Here is a 19,821-nt window from a genome sequence, read left to right on the forward strand (position 1 = left end):
TTTCAACACAACACCCCTCCCATGTTTGTTGACGGTTCAAGAATTGGATCAAACAGGAGATCATGTGAAAGTCAGTCATGGCCAGAGTTTCCAAAGGTGGGGAGCCCCAGGCTCTAAACTGAAGTTGCTGTGGCAGAAAACCTGGGGCACCACTCATTCCCCAGTTCCCGCTAGGTGGAGTAAGCAGTTCCCTTCAACAGAGACCCAATCATTTCCCCAACGCCCACTTGTAATCCCAGGCAAAAAAAAACTTCCACCACCACTCCACTCTCTCTCCTTCACCAGTCACTGCTTTCAAAAGAAGAAACCTGGACTAGCTTCTCCCTGGACAACTAGGCTATCCACTGTCCACCAACCAGTGCTGCCACACTTGCCTGATAAAGAACTCACACATGCACCCCCAGTCCTGCTTCCCATCCCCCCCTCTCAGGGATGCCACAAGTCTGGGGGGGGGGCAGGGCTGGGGGCTGGACCTTTTACAAACTGCCTGGGAAGTTCTTAACAATTCTGCAGATATTGATGGTACGCTTACCTATTTCCGTATTTCTGCTGTTCTCTGGGGACACAAGGATGATTGACCCTTGGGGACAATTGGAATAGAAAGATCCCTTCTGCTCAGAGTGAACTACCAACTCTTCACTCCATCAACTCTCCACTCAGACCCTGCCTTGGGAAGATGAGTTGTTAGGGAGTCTCTGAAAAGAGGCCTGGCCCCCACCCATGACCTGTGACCTCAGTGGCTGACTCAGTTGGGGAGGAGGACGTTTCTAAACCACTAAAGAGCTTGGTGTCACAATTTTAACTTGTCCAGCTCCCTTGGGACCCTGCCAGTTCATTCCTTCTCTCAAGCTTTATGGAAAAGTATAAAATAGCAGTTCTCACAGCATCTTCCCAGCACACTCCTTCCTGCACACTCCCAGCACCCTCAGGCACCCACGCTCCAGGGTTGCTTTATCTCTGCAGGCAAAGTTCCCACTTCTGAACCAGGTTCCTGCAGCCCAGAGCAAAGGTCCCATTTCTTGGTGACAGAACTGGGGGAAGAGGATCTGATCCCAGCACCAGGTGTGCAGTCAAGAACCACCATCCTCGGTTGTGCTTTCTGAGCTGCCCTCCACTCCTCAGGAACCTGTGTTCCCACCTGCTGCCAGACAAGGCTCTGCCACCCAGACTCTCCACTGTGCCTTTGCACCTGCCCTTCCCTCTGCCTGGAAGGTGCATCTTCATCATTTTCCTCGTAAACTCACAGGCATCCTTAGGCTTTGAAACCTTGGTCAGCAGGTCTGTTACCAACGCTCCCTGTGCTGGCTCCTGTGGGGACACTGTCTCCTCGCTGATCTGTTTGACAAGACTGAGTTCCAAGAGCACCTGGGCACATCACACAGGGCTGCTGAACAGAGGGAGAAAAGGAAAGGAGGAAGAGAGATGGCACAAGACTAGGCCTGCTTCACACAAAGACACTCTGAACCAACTTTCAAGAGAGGGGACTCATGAGAGCTCCAGAGTCCTCTCCCCGCTCCACACAGGCACAGGCAGCCCAGGGGCTGATTAGAAAAGAGAAGCCACTTTCCCTTCTACCCCATCAGTTTGCAAAGCTGCAAAGTAGCCTCATCTTGACTTCTGATTCAGGGTGGGCTCAGCATCAGTGCTAAAGGAGGGAGGAAACCCGGGAGTCAGTTTTGTGATTATCAAAAAGGGTAGTGTGGCACTCCACCCTGCAGCGACCTCCAATGCTGCTCAACTAGCAGGCCCCTTGTCCTAGGGGCCACTCTGCCCTTAACCTTGTGGGACATTTGGCAAGACCTCTCTGGGACTCAGTTTTCCTGTCTGCACAGTGGCTTTCCTTTCAGCCCTAATGGAGACCAAACCAGGGGTGTTCAGACACAGTTCCTGCAGATCTTTAATCCAGGGGAGTTTTAGAGGAAGCCTGTGACATGGAATATCATCACAATGACTATTGCTACTTGCCATGAGCCAGGAAGCATAGAACTGTGGGTCTGCAGTTCAAACCACACAGGAGACCATTACCTTCCTGGAGCTTCTGGTCTGGTATGGAAGAATGGACAAAGAGAAGAGAATAAAAGACAGGAGCTGGCTCCTACTCCTGCCCTAGTGCTCATCGGCCCTCCAGCGTGGATAGAGCACCAGGGAGGACACTTCAGGCCAAGACAGGTCACTTACACATGAGGAAAGATCAGAGTTACTGCTCTTGTTTAATCCCCATCTTGTACAAGAGGAAAATGGGGCCAAGGATTGACAAAGGCCCTGGCTAGGGAGGTGGAAAGGGTCACTTTACATGCCACAGGGTGGCTGTTCCACCAGACCTTTCTCTTCTCTTGCCTTGGAACAGCTGTTACCATGGAACAAGGGTAGACACTAGCCACTTAAGTCTAAATTTAAGAATTTCAATCCTAATCACATAGGCCACATTTCAAGTGCTCAGTAGCCATATGTATATGTGTCTTGCAGCTGCCGTATCAGATAGTACAGCTGTAGACATCCCATCAACAACACTGCTCTAGAGCAGAGGTCAGTGAGCATCTGCCCAAACCAACCCACTGTCTATTTTATAAATAAAGTTTTATTGTACCACAGTCATTCATTCATATTCTTTTGCACACTGTTTTTGGCTTCATTTTTGCAGAAATTCCTCACTGCTCTTGCACTGCTCTAGAACAGAAGTCAGCAAACTACAGCCCATGGGCAAAGTCTGGCCCAGTACCTGTTTTTATAAAGTTTTATTGGAACACAACCCTATTTATTCATTGACATATTGCCTATGACTGCTGTCTAGACAACAGAGGCAGTCTGGCCTACAAAGCTGAAAATTTACTGACCCCTTCTCTAAAGAAAGTCTCACAGCACAGTCTAACAATCATTGATCTCAAAGTACTGGTTCTCAAAGTATGGTCTGTGGACCAGGAATATCTCAGGACCAGGAACATCCCCAAGTTCTCAGACCTACTCTCAAACCTACAGAATCAGACATGCTGGGGGTAGGGCCCAGGAACCTGTGTTTTAGCCAGCCTTTCAGGTAATTCTGATGTCTGATGCATGCTCAAGTTGAAAAGTCCAGTTTTAAAATATCCATGGAGGAAGTGGCAATAGGTGACTGGCACAGCAAGGGTGCTGGCAGTCTCCTGTGGGTAACAGAGAGGTTGGAAAGATGTCAGGAGAGTGATAGGCCATCCACTGCCTGGTCCTCTGCAGAGAAGCCTTTGACAGCCCTAACACAGTCTCTGTGCCAACCAGGAGATGCCCACGTGGATGGCCAGGCCCTGACGCCTGCAGGCCCCATCCTCACGCAGAGCTGTCAGCGCACTTGGAGCTGCCTCCACACATAAATTCATGGACCAGCTGTCTCTTTTAATCTGGTTGCAAGATGAAACCATTAATAGATGTCAGACACATTGGCAATGATCTCTTCATTAATAATTTCCTCCTTTCTCAGGAAAAAAATTAGTAACAAGCAACTATCAATAATTCAGAAATACAAGTTAACCTTTCTATTAGCAGAGTCACTATGCACACACCACACTCTCTTTCAGAGCCAGGAGTTCTGGCTTGAGTAATATTTTGATGGCAGAAATATTAATATGCATTAATGCTATCTGTCAAGACCCACAAATACAAGTAACCCAAATGCAACTTAGAAATCCTAAAGATATTTCAAGTGTTACCTCATAATCCAACCATTTTGTTCTGTGAAAGCATGCATTTTCTGGTAATATTGCTCTGTCCAAACAGAGGACTTTACAAAGGAGTCTATCTTCAGTTTGAGGTCCTAGTGGTTAGAAAGATTTCCGTTACCCCCAGCTAATACTGTTGCTCTATAATTTCCTTCCTTGAAAGCTGGCTTTTCTCTCTGAAAACCTAGACGCACTTCCAGGGGACCTGTGTCTGCATGTTGGATGTACTCCAGGTAAGCATCCCAATTCTTGTGCTCTTCTAGATCCTTTTTGCCTATGATTTTCAGGTCCACACACCTGGTTACTCTTCTCTGCCATGCTCCATTTTGGGAACACCCCTTTCCCAGGGAGGCTTAGCATCTGCCCATTCTTTGTACTTTCGTTCACCACCCAAGTAACCACAAACTAGTCACTTTCTCTTTCCAAATCTGTTTTCCCATCTGTGAAATTGGAGTGATTATTCCCACCTCACTGAGCTGATGGGAGAATTAGGTGAGTTAATGGATGTAAACACACCTAAAATAAGGCCTGGCCCACTCAAGAGATCAATTCCCATCCTTTCTTCCTACTTCCAAATCTTACATTCACCATCCCACCCCAGCCTTGACTCCAGGCAGCTCTCCAGGACACCTGGACAGCAGCGTGGCATGAAGAGACAGCTGCTTCTTCCTTGGGCCAAAACAGAATCACATGATCCAGAGCACTGGCAAGAAGACCCTGGTCTGGGTGTCCTGAATTTACTGCAAAGACTGTATCTCGCTCCAGTGGAATCTATCAAGCAGCTGTTTCTTAATTAAAAAGGAAGCTGAGTGATGTGTGAAAAACACAACTATGGATGCTTGCACCTCTAACGTATGCTTGGCCTCTTGATGGACAGTGGAGATGTCAAATTAAAGTGAGCCCATCCCCAGGGAGCCCACAGCCAGCCCAGGCTGAGAGATTATACCAGCACACAAGGGACAGGGTGGTGACAGTCTCCAGGTTGGAATGATAGCTGGCAAACATGATTGAGTTATGACTCCAGCCTTTCCTTCTGGCTTCCAGCAGAGTGGCTTCTCTGATGAAGCAAGAGAAAAGCCACCATTCTCACTCAAGCAGCATGGTGCCCTGGAGTTAGACATGAGCCTTTTCAGATCACCAAGGTCCCCCAAGACTTTTAACTTTTTTCCTGGTCCTGACTTGAAACTTGGATTCCAGAGGGGACCAAGTAGAGAGGAACTCATCACTATGAGGTGAAGTGAGCTGGTTGTTCCTTTCCATCCCATTCAGGAACCTGAGTGTCACCTTCAGCCTCTTACTGCCTCTTTTCTCATCCCTTCTGAGCCCTGTCCACACATGCAAGTCAGAGCAGTTGTTTGAAAAGATAATCACTCCACAACCCATCACTCACACCAGCCTAGAACCCACACTTGATGCCCCACTGCTCACAGCATAAAGTCCACAACCCTGGGCCCAGACTGCCTGGCCCTCTGTGATTTGATTTCATTTCCTCCACACTCTGTTCACACACACCCTCTTTTCCGAGCCAAACAGAACAGCACCCCGTTGTCTCCCTCTGGACCTCTGCCTATGTAGTCTCCTTTCTCTGGAATGCCATAGTCAAAATCTCATCCTTCCTTGTCCTTATCCAGGCATCCAAACCCTTTTCCTTCAAGGCTGGATATTGGGCCGTGTCCATGGGCTGGACTATAGTGGGCTATGTGAATTTCCCTTCATACCATTTACAGGTGTGTCTTCTTCATATGGATGGAAGTAATCTGAGTGTGCCAAGACTGTGTCTTTCACACCCAAGTCCCCAAAGCTAAGACCCAACAGGGCATATAGCAAGCACTTAAAACTTGGACTAAACTTACCTTTCAGTGCCAAATATATTCAAGATGAGATGTTCCAAATGGGAGGATCAGTGCCCATTTGTCAAGGTCTATGGAGGAACCAACTTATCAAAGGGAACCTGAGCAAGACTCGAAGGTGTGCAGGATGAGATGTACCAGTGTGGTGTTTCCCAGCAACCCTGATCCTAGGAACCACTGGGCGCTCTTGTTAATGAGTCCAAGTCCTCTCTCACCCTATACTGATGAACACAGGACTTCATGGAAGATCCTGGATGCTCGTCCTGTTTGTCAACTGTGCCCTGTAAGGTTGTGAGTGGCTAGCTCTGTCCAAGTTAATTCAGGAACATCAGACTATGCTCTACCCTGGCCAGACCGCCAGACGCACCTGGCAGAGAGGGACACAATGAAGGCTTGAGAGGCTTTTTTGTTTATGCATCTCTCTCTCTCTCTCTCTCTCTCTCTCTCTCTCTCTCTCTCTCTCTCTCTCCCTCCCTCCCCCCCCATACCTTAGCCATGCTTCTGTCTGTGAGTGGACAATGGCACCCATATACAGTTCTCACAGCTTTGCATCCTTCCTCAACGCCCTCCTAAACTCTACCCACTAAAAGACAGTACAAAACACTGATTGGGTGATTTGGTTCACATTCCATTTCCCGAAACAATCAATTTGGCCAAGGACGGAGGCATGTACTACAATGGGCCAGCCTAGGCCATTGTATTGAGGATGGTCACCATAACTCACAGCCCCATAAGACTGAATGGAACGGGAAGGGGTGTTTTTGCCAACGATCACAGCCAGTCCAGTAACATCTATTCATCTCACTTATGAGTCAAGATGTTCCTAAACCTCTTTACAAGTGGTCTAGAGATCTTATCTGTTACTTGGGGTCTGCACTCTATCTACCTCCTCTTCCTCTCCATTTAACACTCATCCCAACCCCCCCCACCCACATATCCCTGAGACTTTTACAGCCTCCCTTTCCTCTGTACCAAAGCATGAATGCTATACTCAAAGTTTTCAGCCAGCCAGCAGCAAATCTATAGCTATTCCAGTGGGATAAATATGGTTGCTTAAGTTTCAGAAAACAGCATCGTTTAAGAACTATTTTATTGTACTACATACAAGTATATTTCACACAAAATGCTAGCAGTGAACTTCAGCCTGCAGAATCTCCCTCATCCTCCGAGGGACTGGGCTAGAATGACAGCAGAGGACTCCTGAGCACAAAGAGATGGCTCCATGAGCATGACAGGCCAGACTGTACACAATTATTCAAGCCATTCTTAGTCAATAAAAAGTTGACAAATCATTATTTCTACAAGCACAAAAATGCTAATGAGTCAAGGCAGAATGAGAGTGAGTTTGTTGAAATGAACAGGAAGAATTGGAAGTACAACATACCACCTAGGAACACAGAAATGACCTGTCAGAGCTGAATGCCTGTCCCTAGAGTGGCTCATTTAGGGATTGGTTTGATAACAGAGCACTCGGCCCTGGGGAGGGGTCTGAAGAGTGGGACAAGAGGTACAAAATGCTCCTTTTCCAAAAACACTGAACATCCTGTCTGTCACAAGGCTGATCATCTTGGGGAAGTTTTGCTATGTTTATGCTTGCACCTCTGGACCATTTGAACTCAGTGTTTACCCTGAGCCAGGTGTGTACCATCAGCCCCTCAGTTTTCTCATTATTCCCCATTTACAGGTGTAGAAACTGAGCCATAGAGAGGTTCAGAGATTTGGACTTGATCTTGACTTTAGGTTTCATTTCCTCTCAGCAGCTCCTAGACTTTTAAAGTCTTTGTAATTGTGTCCCCCAGTCATGGGCCAAGAGTGTTAGAATCTGAAGAGAACTTTGAACCCATCCATCTGAAAACCCTTTTCATTTTGTACACATTTCAATAGAACTTGGCCAATAAGCAAAAATGCATAAGGCTTGGTTTACACAGAAGCCAGTCCCCTGGAACATGTATGGAGCTAAGTTCTCCTGGAACAGGAGAACTTACAGTCATAGTTTGGATTTATTTTGTTTCTTCCAGTCTTCGCTTTCTGAACCTCTCAGGCCTCACCTGTCCCAGGAACGATGGCGATATGGTACACCCAAAATCCTCAAACTGGCAATGATCAGTTTGACCCCAGTGCCCAGTTAAAGTCAAAAGCTCTCCTTCAAGGAGGCTGGATCTCTATAAATCTTATTTCCTGTGGGAAGAACATTAAAGCCCATGAATGTTTTTTCAGTGAAATGCATGGAATTTTGCAACCTCTTAATAATCCATCTTCTCTACTCTGATAGGATTATTTTTAAAATATCAGCAATTGACAAACATTAAATATTTCCTGACTGCTAATAATACCTCTCCCCACCTTCCCCTTTTTCTTCCCTCCTCTAACTCTTCTAACATAAATTTATTTTCTACTTGAAAGCCAATCTTACTGGTTATTAGATATTCTCCCTGCTGTCACTATCAGTAAATTATTAAACAGCTGACCAAGCTTTGTTTTAAAATGATTCTCTTATGAAGCGCAGTGATATATTTGCCATGAATACTGAATGGTGCCGTGGTCTCTAAGGACACGTGAAAGATTCCTATTTACTACCTTTAGCAAAATGTGTGGCAATTAGCAGCAGGAACTTGACTTGAGATGCCTGTAGCTCGTTTCCATGGCCCTCTCTTCTCTCATTACTCTCCTGACTGGGAGCAGAGCATGTTGGGTGTCTAGGCCATGTCACGAGATAGTGTGTTCACTTGCCTTTGTCATCCCTCACCTCCTTTCTTGTCATACCTGTGGGAATCCCTTCCTTATATAATGGCGCTCAGTGAATTTCCATTTAAAGAAAAGAAGCCTGATTGGGATAAAAATTATTTAGACTGTCTGCATTTCCACTTTGTCCTCCATAAAGTGAAGGTCATCTCGGAGTCCTGGACTCTATAATGAAAACAAAGTGCTGAGCTCTGTGCCTGGATATTTAGTAAATGCTTGGGAATTTGTAGCTACCTTTTTTCTATTAACTATTGCATTAGTCCAGATTCTCTGAGCTGTGAATGACAGAGCCTCATCTCAAATTCACTTAAGCCAAAGAGAAAAGTATTGGCATACCTACTCAAACAGCAGTTAGTCATTGTTCTAACCTGGAAAACAAGTATTGAGAGAGGGAATTTAATGCAAGAAACTAGCTGTACCAGTGAGGAGAGAGCTGAGAAACCAACAAGGGATAGGAAGGCAACTCAGACATCCATGAGCACAAGAAGCTACTACCAGCCCTCACATGCAGGGACAAAGTCTGGAAGTCCAGAAGTGGTTTAATATATGAAACTAGCACCTTGTCAGGTGTGTCTGTCCAGGGAATCTAAAGATGAGAACTTCCCTTGTTTGTGCTTTTCCCTTGCCCCCCGGCATCCAGTCAGGGCCTGTCATTGGCCAAATCCCTGGAAGCCAGCTGAAACAGGAGTCTGGGGAAATGCAGCACCAAGGATGGGGATGTCTGAACACAGAGCCAAGTGGGAAAAGGCAAGGCATGGATCTGAAGGCAGGCAGGCTCCAGAGCAGCCCAGATGGGAAGAGACAAGCCAGCCTTCAGCAGGGCCCTATCTCTACTTCCTTTCACTCAATTCATCAGCAGCTCTGTCCTCCCAGCTTTGCTTGCTTACTAAGAACCAGAAAGCAAGGCTGAGGGCAGGTGCCATGCTCTGGGAAAACAAGGCATTTCTCTCCTGACTCCACTTTGAAGGATTCCCAACTGGTCACACACCCATCACTTGAGCAGTGACGATGATTAAGTGATAAAATGCTGTGATTTGCCTAACTCGAGTCATGTGCTCATTCCCTCAGCCAGAGAAGCTGAGTTCATTTTGAGAAATGGGTAAATGTGTATTTTTTAAAAATGTGTGTCCCCAAATCAAAGTGGGACTATTTTCTCAACAGACCAAATTGGGAAATTTAGACAGTATGGTGGTCATTAGTCCTGGTCACTGAATAGCTCCAGTTCTCCTTCCAGAGACTACCTATGCCCCTGGAATTAGCTGTGACCAAGTAATTTGCTTTTGGTCAGCAAAACAAGAGCAGAAGGATCACATGTTGCTTCTAGGTGGAAGCTTTGGAAGCAGCAATGTGCCATCCTGTCTGCTACTGCCACATGTCAGAGACTGGCTGCTCCATCAGCCTCCATCCCAGAATGAGAAGGACATGGATCAAAGCTTCTTGCCAATCCAAAATGGCTATGCATGTAATCCAATAAATAAATCTTTATGTTTTGGGGGTTTTCCTTCCTTCCTTCCTTCCTTCCTTCCTTCCCTCTTTCTTTCCTTCCCTCTTTCCTTCTTTCTTTCTTTCTTTCTTTTTCTTTCTCTCTTTCTTTCTCTCTTTCTCTCTCTCTTTCTTTCTCTCTCTCTCTCTCTCTCTCTCTCTCTCTCTCTCTCTCTCTCTCTCTTTCTTTCTTTCTTTCTTTCTTTCTTTGTGTTGTGGATCAAACCCACGGCCTTGCACATGCTAGGCAAACACTACCACTGAGCTACATCCCCAGCCCAACCTTGTGTTTTAGGCCACTGCAATTTGGAGGTTGGTTGTTGTATCTGTGTAACCTGGATTGCCTTGACTGGTTCTATGAAAAAAGTACTCAAGTCAATGATTCTTCTAAGCTTTGTAGCAGAACAGCCCATTGAAACAGTGCTGGACACTTTTCTCAAATAGCCAAAAATGTTACTAAGGGACAGAGGAAGAAGTTGTGTTACTTGCTATTCTCAACATCAACTGCTTGCAAGTCATCTTCCCCCTCTCCCTCGCCCTCACATATTTTCCCAGCTTGATAATGATAGCTGTACTTAAAAATTGCCATGTATTGGTCATTTGTCATATGTCACACACCATATACAGCATCTTTTAGCTATTATCTTTACAACAAATCTACATGGCAGACATCTTGTCTCCAGACTTCAGGCATGAAAACCAAGACTCAGAGTATCAATCTAAAGTCATAGAATGGCTGAGCTGGAATTCAGGTCTGGAGTCAGGTGTCTGACTCCAGAGCAGATGTTCTTAACCACTATAAAATAGTGTCTCCTTCACACAGTCCCTCAAACATCACCTCCATCCAAAACAACCTGCACCCATTGCATTACACCTACAATGTTACTCTTTTCCCAGATGCTGGGATCAACCCTGTCCTTGGTCATGAGGGATTTAAGGGGCCTTGGTTGAGTGTACTGATGACTTGCTATCTAATAAGTCTGATTGCTGGTCCCATGAAGGCTTTGGTTCTGGCCCTAAAGACAACACTTTTATCTGGACCCCTCTGACTAGACTTTTATCTTGTTCCCTAGATCTAAAAATAGTTTCTTGCTGGGACCCTAGTTCTGAGCCACTAACGCTGTGTTATGCCACTAAACACTGAATTTTATCCTGTAGTGGTCTACTAGGTTATATCTGATCATGAACCCCGTTCCAGCTGGCCTGATCCCACTGCAGTTAGTTTGGCCCCTCTCACAGCCAATCAAATTTAGCTATGATGGATTCTCTGCAATAGGACCCAAACTGGCCTCACGATCCTCCTGTTTTAGCATCCTGAGTGCTGGTATTTCAAATATATGCCACCACATCCAGCAACAAATATTTATGATCACCAATCATGTGCCAGTTTTAGACAGATATTGGCTGTAAATTAGTGAAGAAATTACATTGCTTTTAAGAGCTTACCTTTGAATAAAAAAGTCACACACAGGACAGATAATTACAATAGAATATTATACGTGCTATCATAGAAGCTGCTCAATTACTAGATCCTCCACTCACCACTCCAAGAACTCAGCTTCCTGCCCGTGCTCTTTTCTGGGTGTTTACTATTTGCCAGTAGAGGTGGGTTGCAATTCCACATTGCACCAGTATGTGGCACCACCTAAAATATGCTGTGCCCCAGCTCAAGAGTAAGTTTCATATCTTGTCATTCCTTCAGGAACAGGTGAGAGATGGTGAGGCTTGACCAGGAACGTTATCACTTGGAACAGAGGCACAGGGGAGAGTGGGATCCAAGAAATATTTAAGAGGTAGAAATGACAGGGTGTATGGGTGAAAGAGGGGGAAGGTGCAGCTATCTGGTGAATACAAATAAGGAAGGGCTTAGGAAAGCCCCATCAACTGCTGAATCACAGTGTAGATCATTAGTTATAGATGATGAGTTTTGTATTCCAACCATGCACAGTATCTTTGGAAATAAACCATCTTCTATCCAAATGACAATGGTTAGGAAACCCATAACTAAAAACAGAATGTGATCCCTTTGCAGCTGGCAGGGGTTGGAGGAAAAATCCCTGGGAAGGTCCCTGAACACACATAATCCCCTACTGTATGCTCTATCGCTGTCTCACCTATTTTTCCCAGTTCTGCAAGCATGCATTACAATCCCCATCTCATAGAGGAGAAAGTGAGAGGTTCTATTTCCGTGCTGAAAATAGAACCCCAGTCAAATTGATTTGAAGAACCCATGATCCTTCTGTTGTATTTTGTTTCCTGGAAATGTCAACCAAAGCTTCATAAATACCCCTGAATCCAGCATAAAGTTGACATCCAAGGGGACCTGGAGCTACATTTCAAAAACATCCATCCACTGGAAGGTATTGCAAGGAAGTAGAAGAACCCCAGGGACAGAACATGTTATCTTAGGACTCAGCATTTCTCAGGACTTCCAGCCAGGTCAGAAAGGACAGATGGTACTTGAGAAAAGAAAACACTGCCATTCCTTCTGCTCCCATGGGAGTTTACATATTCAGAAGTGGATGCAGAATTAGGAAACAACCCAGAAAGGCCTACATACAAAATCTGGCTCCGATAGGTCAATCCAGAATTTTAATTAATGATCACATTTTTCAGTAGGCTCATATAGCACTGAATGAGATAGTGTATGTATCTGTTAGAAAGAGAGGAGGTTCTGTGGAGATTTGATTCAACTTCAAAAGGACTCACTGCATAACAATCACTCCTTCCTCAACTTCTGAGTCCACAAAGCCTTAAGTGAAAATACTTCCTATCTGTTGGAGAAGTATTCCATTCTGCAGAATCAGTTTCTTGATAAGGCAGTAATTACTGGAACAATTTTAGCAGGTACAATGGCATTTTTAATAGTTTTAATTATTCAAAAGCCTGATTAATTATCTAGTCCATGGATCAGAGGCCAAAGGGGGATAAAACTGTATGAAAATGGTTACCATGACAGAGTGACTGGAGAATTCAGCTGCCTTCAAACAGAAAACTTCTCTGTGACTCTTGTTAAGTTTTATGTCCTGAGGTGTTCCCGAGGATGGACCACTGGCCTGGGCATTAAGAGACCTGGGTCCCAGGCCTGACTCCACCACTGACCCATTGCATCCTAGACTTTACCTTTCCCTCTCCCTTATCAGGACTCTGTTACTGTTCGGAAGGGAGAGAAAGGGGATAGAGTAGATGGCCTCTGGGCCCATACAAGATGCTGCCGGTCTATGTCTCTATGGAGATTTTTTTTTTTCTTAAAGTACAGGCTCCATTATTTTCTTTGAACAGTTGTCATATTTAGGGTGGAAAAAAAGTTGGACACCTGTGTAGAGTGAATTAGCCTGGGACAACACTGTCAGAGGGTGACATGATGTATGTCCGGTAGATGAGGTTGGAAAATGGGGGTGAAAGATGAGGTGACAAAAACCATTCCCATTCACTGAGCCTTTATTGAGCACCCTACATACACCTGTGGTCCAGTGCCGAACTGCGGAGACACAGGATCCACTTTCCAGGACTTTGCCAGGATAAGGATGACTTACCCAGACATTGATACCTCCATTTGGATGCTGATGGTTAGAATATTCTGGAAGCAGGGACGTTGTCCACTTGTATTGACCTGGCACCTACCAGAGCCTGTGGATGAACCTTCTTGCAGCCCCAGAGACAAGGCCATCTTACAGAGCATAAGTGTGCCTGGTATGGGCCCAGTGGCCTTGGTGGCATAATTGCCTCCAAAAGAGCTCCTGACTTTCATTCAAGTGGTGGGGATCCCTTGTCTGTTTCCCATATGAGAAAGTCTTAGTCAGCACGGGTCAGTTGACAAAGAGTGTTCAACTTAATTCTCTTGCTGCTTCCTCCACAGCAGGAACACACAGTGAGTTCCTTCATAGCTGGCTTCTGATGCAAAGCACAGGGATGGAGAGCATGAACCCTGCATGGAGGGCAGGTTCCAATCTCTTTTCTGCCACCTCTGGCTCTGTGACCTCAGGCAAGTCACATATTCTCCCCCACCTCAGTTTCCCTATGTGTAAAACACTGGGCTAAAGATCAAAGTGAAGTGGCTTGCAATGGACTGAATATCAGTGCCCCTCCCCCAGGTTCACATGCTGAAGTCTTAATTCCAATGTGATGGGTTTTGGAAGCAGAGTCTTTAGGAGGTAATCAGTTCACGAGGGTGGAGCCCTCCCAGGTGGAGGCCAGAGAGCATATGAGGACACAATGGAAGTTCACATTCTGCAAATTGGAAGAGGATTCTCACCTGAATTTGACCACGCTGGCACCTCATGTTGGACTTCCAACCTCCAGAATGATGAGAAATGAATTTCTGTCATTTATAAGCCACCCAGCCCATGACACTTTGAAATAACAGCCTGAGCTGACTAAGGCTTGTCTGTATTTGTGACACATTTATATTGCTTGATGTGGTACAAATAAGTAGCTTTGCCACTTTCCTCATTTCTACAGGGCTCAACTTCCCCATTTCTAAAATGGGCTAATAATTCCTATGCACTTATCTGACAACCATTTACTGAGCTCCTGTTAAGTGCCAGTCGCTATGGTGGGAGCTAAAGAGACCACACAAAATGAAACAAGGTTCCCGCCTTCATGGGATGTGCATTCTTGTGGATGAAGGCAGTGGGCAGGACAACCAAATAAGTGTGCAATGTGGAAAAGACAAAGAAAATTAATGTGGTTGTATGTAGTTTGTAAGAAACAGTGTCCAGAGCAGGCCTTTTTGAGGTGATCTATATCAGCTGAACAAGTGAGTTGAGGCAGAGAGGAGATTCCACGCATAGGGCACAGCAGGTGCGAAGGGCCTGAGGAAGGAAAGTGCAGGGCATGTACAAGGAATAGCATGAGGTTTCTGTGGCCGGAGAAGAGTGAGAGAGGAGAATGTGCTAGGTGAGACCCCAGGGGGAGACCCAGTGTCTACAGCGCAGAGTCTCATGGGCAGGGTAGGCATGGACACAATACCAGAAAGCATGACAGAATGTGTGCACCACAGAGAGACGCAAAGCAGTGAAGAAGTTAGGGATGCTTGGAGAGCAAGGAGGCTTAGTGGAGGGAAGAGCATTTGAGCTGAGCACACATTTAATGTGAGGAAGCCATTGTTTCAAATGAAAGAAAAGCTGGGCACCTGAGGCTGGTGGGGCTGGCCTACTACCATCCCTTCTTTGTGCTGTGTCCTGGACTAAGTGCTGAGAGTATACGGGTGACTCCACTTTATCCAGCACAGCTCCTGTCTGCAAGAGTTTGCAGTACAGGCTGGATGGGGAGAAGCATTTGGACTGTGTTAGTTCCTGTTAACCCACTAAGGTCCTGGGGCCTACTTGTTACTGTAGCCTAACATGGCTCTGTTGATCTCCAGGACTGAATGAGGTGTTGGACAAGTGTCAGCTTGTCTGACAGATAGGAGGTATTTTTCACACAGCCAGGATCTGGTGATTTCCCTCTGATGGAAGCAACTTCACCAGTTCACCCACCTCACATTTCCACAGTGGTCCTCAAGGAAAGGCCACCATCAAGAAGACAAACAAGCGCTGGGAGAAAGGAACCATATTTGCTGCTGGTGAGAATGTAAATTAGTGCAGCCACTCTGGGAAGCAGCATGGAGGTTCCTCAAAAAACTAAAAATAGAACTCCCATATGATACAGCCATACCACTTCTGGGTATATCCCCAAAGGAATCAAAGTCACCTTCCTATAGTGATGCCTATACACCCATGTTTATTGTGGCACTATTCACAATACCCAAACTAGGGAATCAGTCTTTGTGGCAACGAATGGTGAACATGTTGTATATATACACAATGGAGTTTTATCCAGCAATAAAGAAACATAAAATTATAGCACTTTCTGGGAAATGGATGGAACTGGAGCTCACCATGTCATGTGAAATAAGTCAGTCCCACAAAGACAAGTATCACATTCCATGTTCAGTGATCCAGCCTCAGGATCTCTCAGCTCTTTCGGGGTCGTTCATTTATTGCCAGGGACTTTTGTAACTGTTTCACGATAATCAGCTCAGGTAATTTTCACAACAGCATGGAGGGGTCCCACATGGCCCTCACTGCCTGGTCCACCTGCCAGCTCCTGCATCACCTCCTCTCAGGCTTTCTCTTCCTGGCAGACCTGCTTCTCATGGCAAGCAGAGGTGAGAGGGAGTCCACACCTCCTCCCCACATATGCACTCAACCTATGCACTCACACTGCAGAGCACCTGTCAGTTAAAGGTGGATGGGGTTGGTGTGTAAATATCCCCACTCTTACATCCCTGTGTGTGAGTGTTACTGTGAGGTGTGTGTTTACCACAGGCCCCCAGATGTCCTTGGCAGGATTAAGCTCCAGGCACCTACAGTGGGGACTTGCTCGGGAACACCCCACGTATTGGCCATTCTCTTTCCCATCATCCTTGACTACTCATCTACCTTCACCTCCCAATTATCTACTTGTTCTTAAATCCATGTCTCAGACACTATCCTGGGAAGAAGGAAGGGACCATTATTATCACCCTTATTTTGTAACCAAATTTAAAAAAAAAAACTGAACCAGAGAGAGGTTGAATCATTTATCCAAGGTCACAGAACTGGGAAGCATCTGATCCTGGCTTCAAATTCTGCCACCAGGCTCTGAAATCTGTGCTATTAATCCACCACTGCAGTCTGTAGCTAGGAGGACTGTGCTCACCATAGAACCCCAGCTGCCTTTCAATGCCTTTATAAGACACCCCAGTGGGGTTGGTGGACTCCATGAATGAGCACACATTATCCTAGCTTCATCTACAACTTCCTCTTTAGAGATTCCAGCATGCAATTCAGAGTATGTTTGAGAAGGCATTTGATGTGATTTTCAATGCAGTGACAGCCACAGGTGATCCATCAGCCAGCTCTCTTTGACAGAGAATTGATCTCCCAGGTCAGGAAGCAAACCTCCATTTACGTAGGATGCACTTGGAATGCGCCCTCCGAGTAGCATGCACAAGATAAAGCACAGTCAATGACAGTTCTTGTCAACGAGTTTGTTGTGGCAAGAGGGGAGATGCAGACACCCTCATCAGACAGTCAGGATATGTGCCCTTTCTTTTTTCTTTTTCCTTTTTTTTTTTTTTAGTATGATAAACACTTTGTCCGAGTCTTTTAGCCCTGCCTGTCAATTCCTTGACGTCTCCAAGCGTTTTTTGGTTCAAGCATCTTCATCCAACATCACAAAGGCAGAATGAGTATTTACTTGATTCTCTGGCCATCAACCATTCTTTTTCTTTCAAACCAGATCTCTCTGATTTTTCAATTTTGTTTCATGTCTGGATGAGTAATTTCAGAACCACAAGGTTGGCAGAATCAGAGCTTCCCTAGGATTTCTTGCCTTCACACAAAAAGAAAAAGTCCATTGTAGCAAATTGTCTGTGTGATTCATTTGTTCCTTGCCCTGTTGAAATTTTTTTTTCTTTTTTAAAGCTATTTCAAAGATCTTGGACCAGGCGATAGCAAACAACCCCAGAAAGTGAGAAAAGCATGATGCAAAAATTAAATATTTTATTTATTTTGTCATTAGAAAACCCATATCCATTTTGCTTTGGGGATGAAATTGAACTCCACAGAGTAAGAAATTGAGGATTGGAAGATCTGACCCACACTGCCTCTGCCAGCCAAAATTAATGTTTCCAAAATACAAACTTATTTTCCCTATGGCAAGATTTTCTGTTCTTTATTCATACCTTCCAGAAATTTAAAAAATCATGCAACTGGTTTCTTCCTGCTTTTCATACAAGTTTTTTTTATGTTCAACCAACAGATAGAACTAAGTTGAAAGGAAAGAAAGGAGGGAGGAAAGAAGGAAGGGAATAAAACAGGAGAGATGGAGGGAAGGAAAGGAAAATAGTATGTGGAGGCCATTCTTTCAGTTCCCAAACTAACTACTTCATTGACCATCTACAAAAAATGCAGTGGACAATCACCCCAATGCCTCACTTAACTCCATCTGTGTCAGTTCACTCTTATTTATTTATCTATTTATTTATTTACTTACTTATTTGGTGGTCCTGAGGTTTGAGCTCAGGGCTTCACACTTGCTAGGCAGGCATTCTACCACTTGAGCCACAACACCAGCCTTTTTTGCCTCAGTTAGTTTTCAAATAGGGTTATGTGTTTTTTGCCCCAACAGGTCTCACACCACAATCCTCCTCCCTCCACCTTCCAAGTAGCTGGGATTATAGGAGTATGCCACCACATCAGGCTCAATTCACACTTAGGATACCTTAATTATAGGGCAAGCCTGTCTTATCTTTTCCATAACGTCAGTCACAGAATGACTCAAAAGAAGCTAGGTTATGCTGAGTAGCAGCCTCCAGATTGCAGTGGCTTAGAAGAAAAAAAATTGTGCCATACAGCTGTGGAAATACAGCTAGAGCTCTGCTCCACATTGTCCTCGCCCAGGGACCCCAACTGTAGGAGGCTCCATTCCTCTCCTTCCATAATTGTTAAAGCAGGAAAAAGAGACATGGAAATCCCACAGGGCCCTTCCAGATTCCTACCTGACAGTGATATCAGTCACTCCACTCACACCTCTTAGCTAAAACAAGTCCCAGGGTTATAGCATAGTTGAAGGAGGCAGAGAAACACAGTCCTGCATGCCCAAAAGCAGGGACAACTGAAATATTTACTGACCAACAAATGCAAAGCACACATAGTCCTCTTGACACACAGAAGCTTGTTGTCTTTTAAAGATGGCAATGCCAAAAATATTTTTATCAGTTCTCTAAGAGAAACAAACTAAATGTCACAACTTCAAGGCAAACCTCACCTGGGGAACAGAACCTTGGAAAATGAGATTTTTTTTTATAGGTAGACATGAGAAATTGGTTATTTTAGGTACAAAGAAAAGAAGGGCAGAGATAAGAGGCCAAGAATGCCTGAGTTATGTTCCAGAAGAATGAAGAGTCATTCCTCAGTATATCTGGAAGACTGGTTCCAAGCCCAAAAAGGATACAAAATCCATGCATACTTAAGACCTTCATAGAAAATAATCTAGTGTTTAGATGTACCCTAGGCACACCCTCCCACGTACTTTAAATCATCGCTAGCTTACCTATAATACCTAATGCAAGACAAATGCTATGTAAATAATTGTTAGGCTATATTGTTTAGGGAATAATGAAAAGAGAGTCTTTACACATTCAGGGTAGACACAATTTTTTAAACTTCCATTCACAGTTGGTTGAAACCATGGACGTAGAACCTGCATAGACAGATGGCCAGTGGTGATTTGTTTTGTCCTAAGACAAATGTGTAGGAATGGAGAAGAAGTAAGAAAGAGCGTGAAAGGAACTCATGGGAAAATTGCACACTAGGCAGTGGAAGACAGGCGTCTTTCGGAAAACTGAGACATCATTATTGATTTATTCACTCACCCAACACATTGCACAAGTACCACACTAGGCTCTGGGAATGTAATGCAAAGTAATGAGAACAGGAGAAAGGGAAAGACTTCAAAAAAGAGTTTGAAATAAGGAGATTTGGGGTGAATTTGTGAAGGGGAAGCTTAGGATGGCTGAAGTCAAAGGTGACCCTGAAACACAGCACAGAAAAAGTGGGAACAGGGAGGAGTGGTTTATGGGGGGTGGGGGGGCAGGGTTTGAGGTGTGCAGCAGTTCGGGGACCAAGAGCCTCACAAAAGGTGAACCCATCTGTTTCCATGATCACAGGATGCGTGGTGAGCCCTCTAGTGGACATTCTTGGTACTAGGCCCTCAACCTGGTACCTACCAATGGGGTGAGCTGCCACCTTGGCTGTGGTGGGTGGAGCATCCCCTGGCCTTGGTCTCCAGCAGCCACATCTGGAGATGATTTGGGAAGAGTGGCTTTGGGCTCTGGAGCTATTTTTCTCACACAGAGATGTAGCGGTCCCTGGAGCAGCCTCCACTAGCACCTTGGGGAGCAAGATACAAAGGCCCACACAGCCCTCTGGACAGCGGCTGTGTGTAGCTCCTGCTGTGAGGCACTCTACCAGGTCAGGCTGAAGCTCTGTTGTGGCCCAAAATCACGTCTTTACTTGTCCCCCCTCCCCGTC

The sequence above is a fragment of the Castor canadensis genome, chromosome 5, assembly GCF_047511655.1.
Source record: "Castor canadensis chromosome 5, mCasCan1.hap1v2, whole genome shotgun sequence".
Classification (NCBI taxonomy): Eukaryota; Metazoa; Chordata; class Mammalia; order Rodentia; family Castoridae; genus Castor; species Castor canadensis.